An 11,722-nucleotide genomic window follows, 5' to 3' on the forward strand; every position below is an offset into this window, starting at 1 on the left:
GCTCAGCTTTGCTCCCTGTGGGCTTCCTTGGAGAATACAGATCAATGAATTGAGCGACACCAAAATAAACTGCCACCTCTCAAGGCAAAATAATTAACTGCTATTACACAGCACATCCCGTGTCACAAAAGCCACCAGCAAGCCTGAGTGCTCCAGAGACAAATTATCCTTCATCCTGACTCAGCGGCCTAACAGCTTAATTCTTTGTTCTGCTAGCAGGTAGAGGCAAATTACCCAAGTTCTCATCTTGAAAGTACTTTCTCTGTAGCACGTTGACTCAAATGCTATCTTTTTCTCTACGAAAACTCTTTCCAAACGCACCCAAGGACACAGTGTGCCGTGGTCAGGAGCCGCCTGGAGCAGCAGGTGAGCACAGCCTGAGTGAGACCAGGGGAGCTCCGTGTGCCAGAGGGAACCCAGTGCTGCCGGCCAGAACGCTGCTGACTCAGGAGCAGAGCACGATGCAGCTCTGGAAGCAGCTGACACTTGGCAGGTTGCTGAACAGTCGGGCATGGAATGACAGGAGCCTTCAGTGCTGCAAAGCAGAGTTATTTCTGTCCAGAGAAGATTACAGTTTATACATGAGGATCATAAGTAATTTGGTTTCTTTAAAAAATATCTTCATTTAGCTTGTTCCCATGTAAAATCACCATATAGAAAGGAGAAAAAAATGAGCAGAGGAGTGTAAACACACTCCTCCCCACAACAAAGCACTGCTATTTTTGTATCAGATATAATTCAACTAAGGAGACTCAGAAAAAGAACAGTCTGACCGCCTGGAGTCTAAAAAGCTACCAACTAAAGGATCATTCAAGCGATAACTGCAGTCTGCACCAAAAACCAGTCCTTCAGAACTGAAGTGCTCAGCTATACATATCAGTTCTCCATTTTTCAATGCATATGCTGAGGATCTCACACGCAGTAAATATAGAGCAGCAGAAAGCAAGGCAGGAGGCTTCACGATTCACTTCCATGCAATCACCCCTGCTAGTGATCACACAGGTGGCTAAGCATAAGGAATGCTTACTACTGCTAACACTTCACTAAATATAGGAAAATGGCACCAAGAAATACTGCAGCTCTCTCTCAAGTGAGTTACACTGCTAACACACAAATCCAGGCCTCATTGAACTTCCACACACTGAAATCACTTACACAGCTCCAGCTACCTGCCTGCACCCTGTCACTGCTGACAGCCCATGCACAGCATGCTGCTCAGCAGTGGCAGACAGCAGGATTCTCTCTCCAAAGCTGAGCTCTGGTAGCACACACAGAGCAATAGTTTGTGTATCTGGGATGCGCCAAAGAAGCATTCTACAGAATATTTCCTCATCTAGCAACAATACTAGAGACCTACACAGTTCAGCTCATTCATTTCTGTCTCCTCAAAGCCATGAATGGAGAAGACCACACATGCTTTTCACCTACCTGACACTCAATTTTCCAAGGAGTTTTTGCATCAATAAACTAAATACGCTTAAATCCAAGCAGGCATAATTTGAAATAACAACGCATAGGACATGCAAACATGTCACTTTGTATCTTTCTCTTCCTATTTCTCTCTTCCAAACCTCCCCAAAGAGCCTCCTTCCCTTTTGTAGCTTTAATGCACACTTTTGAAAGGTGCCACTTTACATTGGTTGGGAGAAACACCATAGATTTTTCAGAAAGGAGCAGAATAATGATTAATTTAACAAAAAAAAAATCATTAGCATTTAAAAAATAAGATTAGAAACCGTAACGGAATTGTTCTGTATGAGTTTGTTATCACAATTTTGTTTTGTACCACAGGCAAGCAGCTGCCTGGGTTTCAGAGCACACACATATGTAACCCTGGGCTCTCCAGCATTTCACAGGCCCAGTTTCCCCAAGAACAAAACAGGAAACGAGCCTGGGTGTGACCTTGTTCTCTGAGGTCACCACTATTGTTGCACTTCTGCACATTTTGGAAGTGTTTTAAAGCGATACGTCTCCATTATAGCTTTGGTACAAAAACAGGAAATAATCAACCAACGCCTCTAAGAGGAATGGCACTAGCAGAACTTCGTTAAATACCCATTTCTCTCACAGATAACACTCAATTTTAAGGAACTGCTGAATATACACGTTCAATGTTTCATGTACAGGTGGAAAGCACGTGACAAAAGAGACCCACGAGCAAACAAGCACTCAGTGGGACATGAGAACAGCCTCACCTTTGGGGTGCCAACTGTGGCACACAGCCATGTGGCACAAGCAGGGTCAGACCAGCTGCTGCTTGCCTTCCTCCACTGAAACACCCTGCCCTCCTCCCCATCATAAAGAATAAGGACCTGCTATTGCACACATATGGATAGCTTGGGATCTTACTAGAACTTTGAAATAAAGCCTGCCATGAAAAAACAGAGCTTCTATTTACCGCGATAACTGCTTGGATGTATTAGCAGAGGTAATCTGCGTCAGACGAAGATGTGCACGAAATCTCACCTTCAGACTTCAGTACTGTAAAGCATCAACCCAGAGTGCTTGTCATAAACGTGGGGAGGGCAGAGGAAGCAGCAGTGAGAGCACACCTCAAAGTGCTGCTGGATGTAAACCAGTGCCATTTCAGCAGCACAGCCAACACTGCGTGCACAGCCTGCACGGGAGAAAGCGAACGCATGTGGTGATGGCTTCTAGCAGCTCACTGCATTTGTCTCCACATTCAATTGCTGGGTTGATTATGGTCTCCATGGAAGAAAAACAGACTGACAAATACTGAGGTTACTAACAGCAGTCACAAAACTGGCAAAGGAAGTTACAGGTTAGATACTACCATGAAATAAGAAGTTAACAGTGACTGTAGGCTTGCAGCATTACACACACAGTAAGTTGACAGTTCATTAGATCAGCGTGGTAAGCTCAGAGGCATGAGTTTATTCCTAAGATCCATCTCCAAGTCTAAGCCAAGTACATTTGTAAAACCCCTTGCTCATCTTTGCCAACACACTAGATTCTAGAAAAACAAGAAATTCAGTGTTAAGCAAAAGACTGAAAAAACACAGGAAGAAGGAATTTTTAAATGTCATGAATATTTCACAGTCCAAAAGAGGGATTTTTCTACAAGTAACATTCTTGCATGTTCTGTTGACTTTGCTCATTTCCAGGTCAAAATGTTCCAGTATATAAGCAAAGATTTTTCTTTTCTTTTCTTTTTTTTTTTTTTCCCAAATCTCTCTCTTTGTAACCAGAACTTCATGTGAAATTCAAGTTATTGTTGCTGTCACAAAAGATGACATGATTGCCACTGAAAACTTTGTTCAGTGACCACAGGATTTTCCAATGCTGAATGAACTGCCATTGGATTTGCAATTCAAAATGTGGAAGTGGTGGCAAGAAAGACCTTTGTGAGGTGAAAACTTGTAAGCCAAAGTAACAAGACAGGGATGGTTCCAGTCCAATATTCTCCTTGAAAAGACAGGCAGGCACACACAGACCAGTGAGCCAAAATATTGAGCTGCCTCTTTAAACACTCACCTATCCCCAGAAGCTATTCTACCAACTTGCCCGATACACTTTTAATAGCAAAGAGAGAAGGACAACCCAAAGTCACTTGGAAGCAACCTGTATTAAAGCTCACCTCTAGAAGCTTGATTTGAGATTTGTTTAAGGGGCTCGAGCAGTGATGCTGGCTGAAGTGGCACACTCCCCTTCTCTTTTGTAAAGCCAAGTGATGATAAACATAAGGTCTGCTCTGGTTCCTACAGGCACAAAGCACTACTCCAGCAGCATCCTGTTTTCTAGGCATGTGCAGACTGCACAGTACACATAACAGGCTCTAAGTACACAGAAAATGTTAGGCTTAAAGTTGGTGAAGACATTTAGAGAAACTAATAGAGTCTGCAGAGAAGAGCCTTGACCCACACAGATGACTGTACGCTTGACTGAAATAATTTCTGGCTGACAAATCTCAAGATTAGAGCATTCTCACACATTGCAGGAGCAGAAAACCCAGCAGTACCAGCTACACACACATTGCTTCCTTTCAGATGTATCCATCAGCTTGGAAAAAAGAAATCTGCATTTGATCTATACATAGTATTCTGCACCCTTCCCTCCTCCTCACCATTCAGCCCTACACACACGCTCCCTTGGTACCAAAGCTACAGCGAGGCATTATGCAGCTCACACAATTATGCAGCTGTAACATTCAGCATACAGCTGTACTCCTTCATACGAAAACAAGGGAATATAAGCATTTGTTTTTTATACTGATTACCCAAATATCAGATAAAGCTATTGCCCTCACATCTGATTTTAATTTCGCTTATGGTTCACAATACATTTCTGGGCAACTGCAATTAAAAGCCACAAAAAATAAGTTTTCTCCCAGTCTAGAGTTCAGGCTACTTTAGTGGTTTTTATATACATGAATATAAATATATAAATATATATAAACATATTTTTCTAAGAGACACTCACTGTCGTAGGCCTTAAAATCTACCAAAAGCCTCAGCTTTAGAGCATCACTGAATGACTACAAATACCATACTGGAAAATGAAAACTGTTCAAGCACCAGTTTTCCTCCTTACTAATGCACATAAGAGATTAAGAGCACAAAGATCATGCAGCCACTTGAGGCACCACTTGTGATGAGATGCAGTTGCAGATATTTATCCTGCTGGGAGCTGCTTTTGATGTTCCTCGTGCAGCACTGCCCCTTTTCATACAAACCACACTGAACGCTTCAGGAAGATGCTCTGCTAGAGCAGTGTGTATCGCTGCTGCTGAGTTATCTTCACAATCACTGGGTTCCCAAAGTAACGCCTGTCTTTCTAGAAAGAATATTTTTAACATACTGATTGTATCTAGCAGAAAGCTTTTAGAAAAGATAAAAACCCTTCTAGATAAAGCTGGCATTATGCTAACAGGAAGTTGTAAATTGAGCTTGCAATTCATTCCACTTCACGCTGTTATGATGCCTTAAAATCCAGGTGTATTTTTAGAGATCATATCTCAAAATTCAAGGAACAAAGAACAGATACATTTAGGTAACGTTAACATGTAGAGTTCAGTTGCCAAAAGGTAGAAATTACCTGACTGGGTGTTGGAAGGAAAGCAATCCTAGATGAAGTTTTCAAAAGAAGAGGATGGAAGAAAAAAAAAAAGGAAGGAACGAAATACAACACTCCCAGCAGAAGAAAACATTACAAAAGTGACACACTTCTACAGTTGGTTTTGTTGGGTGTTTCTTTTTTTTTTTTAATTATAAGAGAGAGTGAGAATTTTTCTATGAAGGATGACAGTCATTAGGCTATAATTAGCAGGATTCCCCTGTGGACACAAAGCCCACAGCGACAGACCAGATGCATTTGCCAAGCACGCAGCCACCAGACAGCCCACACTGCTGGAGGTTCTCAGCCCACCCCACCAGAACTCCTGCTCTCACCAACACTCCCAGCGTATCTCAAAGCAGGCTGGGTCAACAACAACCCAGCCAAGTACATTGTCTTAGGTTCCAGCCCTCACCAAGAAGCAGACATCATTCTTCCAGATCTTTGTTTTGGAGCTTTGGGCACACACACTGCCACACACACTACTACTGACAGAATGGCCAGCGCTGGAAGGGACCTCAAGGATCATGAATCTCCATCCCCCCTGCCACGTGCAGGGCCACCAACCTCCACATTTAATACTACACCAGAAGGTTGGTGGCTAAACTTTTAGTTTTCATCAGCATTTGTGGCTGAGAGATTAGTAGAAATAGCTCAATGTTCTTAAATTCCCAGCTCCAGAAGCTGAGCACAAAGCAAAATGTTATCAGACTTGATAAAAAGTAAATGCTAGCAATGCCTCTGCAACCCCAAAGCAATTGAACTGTTTGCTGAGGACCTCAGCACTTCGCCTGTTCTTTTAACAAAGTCACTAGGAAAGTCTGCAAACCAGGGCTGCGATGTCACTGCAGAGACTGAGCAGCAAACTGCTCAAGCTTCTGAATTACCACCACTGGCAGAAGCAATTTTTCCTTTTTTTCTTTAATCTTTTTTTAAAAGTACATTTTACTTTTGATGCCTACCAGCATTTGTAACAAAACATAATAGATGACAGGAAAAAGAAGTTCCAAATGACTTCCTGTCCCCAGCTACCTGACCTACCCAAGTCGGTGCTTATCAACATCTGGGGAGCAGCACTGAAGAGCTGACACAGTTATGATACAGTCATTTAGAGTGCTTTTACTTGGACTTGTACAATACTAAAAATAATTCAGCTCCCTCTTTTGGGCTGCTTAGATGAAAGAGTTTCCCCTTCTCTGCTGCATACCTTGGAGATTCAGATTGCATTTGTAGTGCCCGAAACAGTAGCATTACTTCCTGAACACCTTGTTCTGGATGCTTTAAATTGTTTTCTGGTTTTGTTTGGTTGTTTTTTTTCCTTCATTTAGGCACTTTGTATCCAAGCTACTAAAAGAATTCAAAAAGAGTAAGGGCAAAGAAGGTTCTTGTCCCGTAAGTGGCAGCCACAAGAGGTACTTAAATGCATTTAATCCTGCACAAAATGCAGTGGCACTTACATGCGCACCTCAATCTTCTCATCCAACACTGTTAGGGGCACCCAACTCCCCTTCCTATCTCTGCAGTGGAAGTAAAACACAACTTCTTGACCACATGGTTCAACTTACAGGCATGCCTGACCTGCCGTGAGTAAAACAGCATTGTCTTGGGCTGCATGTAATATATATAACACAGTGAATGTATTAGTAACAACACTTTTTTTTTTATTAATACACATTAAAAAAAGAGGACAACAACAACATAAACCCAGCAGGTTGGACACACAGTCTATACCACACAGACCTCATGTCTTTCTGCAAACTCGGTCCTGCCACTTTTCAAGACGTTGTTCAGTGCACCTAATGCTGAGGGTGCTACAAGACTTGATCAGCTCTTCCTTGCTTTCCTTCCCATTACCCAAATGCATATGTAAAGGAAGGGACTCCAATTTACACTTCAATATGCAAGATAAATACATTTCCTTATGACTATTTTTTTTTCTTCTCAATTTTCTTTTTTTTTGGGGGGGGAAGGGGGTAGCAGAAGCTTTTTAGAATAACTCTGCTTAAAACCACAGTTTTACCACAGTTGAGCTTTTAGTATTCAGACATTATATTGCACTGTCAAAATCTTTCAGTGAAATCACCCAAACTGATCAAAGCTAGTGCACTAGATGCACACTTCAGCTCTAAATTTAGTGTGCTAAACGAGAGCCTGACAAGCATAGCACCTCTCTGTGCAGGCTGAGTATTTATTTCAGCTAACCTCAATTGAAATCAAGAGTCTGAAGGACGAAGTCCTCCTTTTCTAAAATTTGGCTAACATCAACAATCATAACATCAGCAGTCATGACAAAGGGCCACCAAAAAGAGACTCATATCAAATATAATTTATTTCAGTTTAATCAACTTTTAATGCTGTGTTTAATGTGTTTTGATGTATTGTATGGTCATAACCATATGTATGTGCGGTCTTAACTATATACAAGATATGGTTTAGTAACTTAGTGGGGAGCAATGGTGATAGGAGGACGGTTGGACTAGATGATCTTGTAGGTCCTTTCTAACCTTGTGATTCTGATGTTTTGAATAAGCATCTTCAGTTTTAATGCATGACTTTAGATGTGGACAAATCCATCAAAAACTGCATTTCAATTTTGATCCAAATAGAAAATGACACAAATCACTTACATTAGAAGCAATTAGTGTAGTAGATAAGAAAAATAGGGGGCAGCAGGAAAGCTGTTCAAAGGTTTCTTTTCCATCAGGTTACCTCAACCTGCTGAGCTGCTCTGCCCAAGCCTAAAAGCAGTACTGATGGGGCAGGGGAGCACAGCTCTCACGTCAGGGCATCACAGCATCCAAGTGCTGAGAAGCTTCCACAAGTCTTGCTGTGACTCTCACAGCATTTCCAAAAGGAACAAATTCTGGGATGTTTTTGCCGGTTGGTTTCAAAATGAGCATCCCAGCACAAAGTGCCTCAGGGAACAACCACCAGTGTGCACACAGCAATTCTGGCTCTTAGGGCAGTAGTGCAGTAAATGCAATCTCACTGGCAGAACCCTTGTGCACAGAGCAGTGAGCTGAGGCACTGACTGTTACTTACACTAGAAAACAAACCCAGAGTGCCCAGGAGTCCCCAAATCTGGAAGTATGAAGTTAGCGGCTCTTCCCAAAGATGCCAAGACAGTCACAAAGAGTAGCTGCAAAATTCAATGCCATATGAGAAACACATCCAATACTAGGACTGATGATGCTGTTTCCCTCCTCACGTGAAGATGAAAATCATACAAACATCATTTAAATCTTACCATTACTCAGCTCTTCTAACAGTGTTTCTAAACAGCAGTATTCAGCACAACTCAAAGACCTGGCTTATACAGAAGGTCCATATGATTAATATTTGTCTGAGATCCAAAAAAAATGAGGAGGGGAAAACTAGGCTTCTGGAAACTGGCAAAGCCATTCTACCTTCAAACCAAGTAACTCACATGCATCCTGGGTACTTCTCACTCCCTTTCCCAGATGAAGTCCTTTCATATGGTAACAGACTGCAAGACCTAAGCATAACTGAATCAGAACTGGATTTGCTGTATGTCAGCATTTGGCACACTTTGGGAAGCTGAGACATCTTAAAGGAAGTGAAACTGCCTTCGCTGACATCACCATGGCCAACCATACATATATATTTTTTTTTAATTAAACCTTCAGGTCAACTCTCATTCATCTTCATAGTATTCCCCACACAGACAACAGCAATTCAGATGAATCAGACCATCAAGTATCATAGGTGGCAGCCAAGCTGAGATCCATCCAAAATACTGAGGAGCTCACCTCTTGGTCCTTCATTTCAGACTCTCTTCAACTATCAAACACCTCACTGTCTGCACACTGCTGAGCATGGCAGTGCAATCCTAAAGAGTAGATTTTTTAAATTTAAAAGCTGCACCTTTGCATAGCACTGTCTCTTGTTATCTAGAAAGCTCTATGAAGCTCTTTCAGATAAGCAAACCACAACCTTAAGAGAGCAGCATATGTTCATGCTTTTCATGACTGTTTGCTTTAGCTCTGCTCAGTATCTTTCACATAAATTCTATTACAAAAGGCTGGATTACAAAATACAGAAGTTTCATACGGGAACACAATAACAAATTTAACTTCACACTTCAGAAGATGAAGCGTCAGCTCTGCATCCAATTAAAGGGGAGAAAAATTTGGGTTAGCAATATTGCCCATACTAAAAGCCAGGTTCAAGGCACTCAGAAATTGCATTAACCTGTGGATTTATATTTTCTGACAGTAATAAAATAAATGATCACACCATTATCACTGTCCATAAGCACTTACACAGCATGAGGAAGAGCTGCATGACAAGGCTCAGGGATTTTGAATTTCTTACTGGTCTGATGAGATTTTCTGAAGTGATTCCTGACATTAGAAACAATACATCAAACAAACCTGTCTTTAGCAACACAGTCCTAATTTATGACTGTGACAGAGAACAGTAACTGAGAAAGATTTACAACACACTGCATTGCGTTGTTTTTTTTCTGATTTAGTTTTTATTTCTTATTTTATCTTCAAGATCTTATATTCATAAATTCTGTGGCATTTTCAAGATTGCCTGATGTTCTAGAAAAGAACTACGTACACTGCATTCAAAGATATTTTGCAAGTTTTTCCTCATGTTATCTGTGAATCCCAGGCTTTTCTTTAAAAACTGTTTGAAAAATAAAATATGTGGACAAATTAAACACTAGACATATGAGTACTCAGCTAAGGAACATTAAGACATAATTGAAACTTTCATTATCCCACATAAATATAACAGATTACATAGCCAACTGTCTTCCCCATAAGATTTATATGACCTGAGCAGTCGAGAGCAACTTCTCAAGCACTTGGGAGAAGGCTTTACAAGAGAACACCCACTATTTGCTGTACCACTTTAATGACGTCAGTTCACATTATACAAAAAAGACATCTCTGTAACATCTAAGTTTTTTATACGTAAGATCTCCCCCTTTTTCCTAGCCCTCCTCCTTCAAGATAAAATCAGCCTGTCTCATGGGAACGTCACAGCTATCACACACAAAAATCACAAGCGCTGCAGGAAAAAAAAAAAGGCTAAAGATCCCCTTCTCATTAGGAGACTTCTAGAATTTTAAGGGTTTTCCACATTTGGATGCTTGTTTTTTTGATTTGTTGTTACCGTTACTATTAATACGACTTCAGAGTTCCCCCAGTTGTAACTAACAGTTCTACCTGCTGTTCCTGCCAAGCGATTGTCAGATTAGTGACCATCTTCTACATCACTCCCCCTATTTCTACCAACAGACAAGAGTGCTGGGTTAGGTTTCCACTTCACATCCCCCAGCAGCCACTTAATTCTGTGCAAGAACTACCGATTCCCCAGGTGCCCTGCCTACAGCAGGGAAGCACAGGGGGTTCTAGCAGGCACTCCAAAGCCTCCTGTGGTAATGCTGCAGGTGAGGAGAGAAAGCCCCATGCACCAACCTGACTGAGCTGACAGCCGCAAAGCAAAATCCCAGCTACCACCAGGCTGACGCTCTGTGCCACACCATCACTCCCATCTCTCAACTAGAATCTCAGCAGAACGCAGCTTTTTCAATGAAGAGACTGGACTAGAACATAGAACTACCACATAGTTTTTTGTAGCTGCGGAGTTCTATCTGACTCAAAAGACTCCAGTTCTCATTTCTCCCAAACCTTCTCTGCTGTTCTTTTAGGTGCTGGTTACCTGTCTTTTCTCCCTAGATCCTTCTGCCAACTTCTTCCTTTCCTGGTACTCAGAGAGCAGCTGCTGCTCTATCAGTTCAGAAATATACCACAAATAACCAGATTCAACTCCAAGCTATTTTTTTCTCAACTCCTAAACTCCTTTAGCTTTGCTGCTTTTAGGCAATCACCTCAGCACTAAGCACAGTCGGAAAAGCAAATACTGCAAAAGAAGTGAATAAAAAAACCTGAACGCCGAAAGCAGCGCTGTGCCTCAGAGGAGTGTCACCACAGCACCTCATGACGGTGCATTTTTCCGACAGACGAAGCACCTCCAGACAGCGCTCCGCCACGGCGCACGCCCAACTCAACCCCGTTATCCCACGACGATTTCACGGGGCGCCCAAAGCCAGACGAACGCCGATAGGAAAAAAACCCAAACAAGTGGCAGAAGGCAGAAGAACGGGAACGCACATAAAGGAGAGCGAGAACTCCGCCAGCATTCCCGCAGTAGATAAGCGGCTCCGAGCCGCGCTCCCTCAGCCCGGCCGGGCCGCCCCGCTCCGTGCCGGCAGCGATAGAGCCGCACGGCCGCCAGCCCGCAGCGCGGGACGGCTTCCGGAGGGCAGGCGCCTCCCCGCCGCCCCCACGTAGCCCCTCGGGGCCCCGAACCGGATCGGGCGGCTCCAGGGACGCGGTGTTCAACGCGGATTTTCCCCCCCTCCCCACCCCGAGCCCCTTCGAGCGCCGTTCCGCACAGGGGCGCCGTTCCGCACAGGGACCCCGCCCCGCCCTGCCCTGCCCCGCCGGCAGGCTGTGACGGCGCTGCGGCTCCACGGCTCGGCGCCCACCCCAGCCCTCCTCCGCGCCGCGCCCCTCGCCCGTTACCTGCCCTGCCGCCTGCGGGTCGCGGCGCTGCCGGCCGCGCTGGGGCCGCACTGGCAGCAACGCCCGCCTCGGCTCGGTCTCCCTGT

General features: G+C 43.4%; 1 protein-coding gene across 1 annotated transcript in view; it reads right to left on the reverse strand.

Annotated features, from left to right (window-relative positions):
- Positions 1-11,722, reverse strand: part of GNB4 (G protein subunit beta 4) — a 27,220-nt gene that overhangs the window by 14,927 nt on the left and 571 nt on the right. The window lies entirely within an intron of this gene.

Source organism: Centrocercus urophasianus, unplaced genomic scaffold, assembly GCF_019232065.1.
Source record: "Centrocercus urophasianus isolate 14NV4802_14NV808 unplaced genomic scaffold, USGS_Curo_1.0 seq_19, whole genome shotgun sequence".
NCBI classification, from domain to species: domain Eukaryota; kingdom Metazoa; phylum Chordata; class Aves; order Galliformes; family Phasianidae; genus Centrocercus; species Centrocercus urophasianus.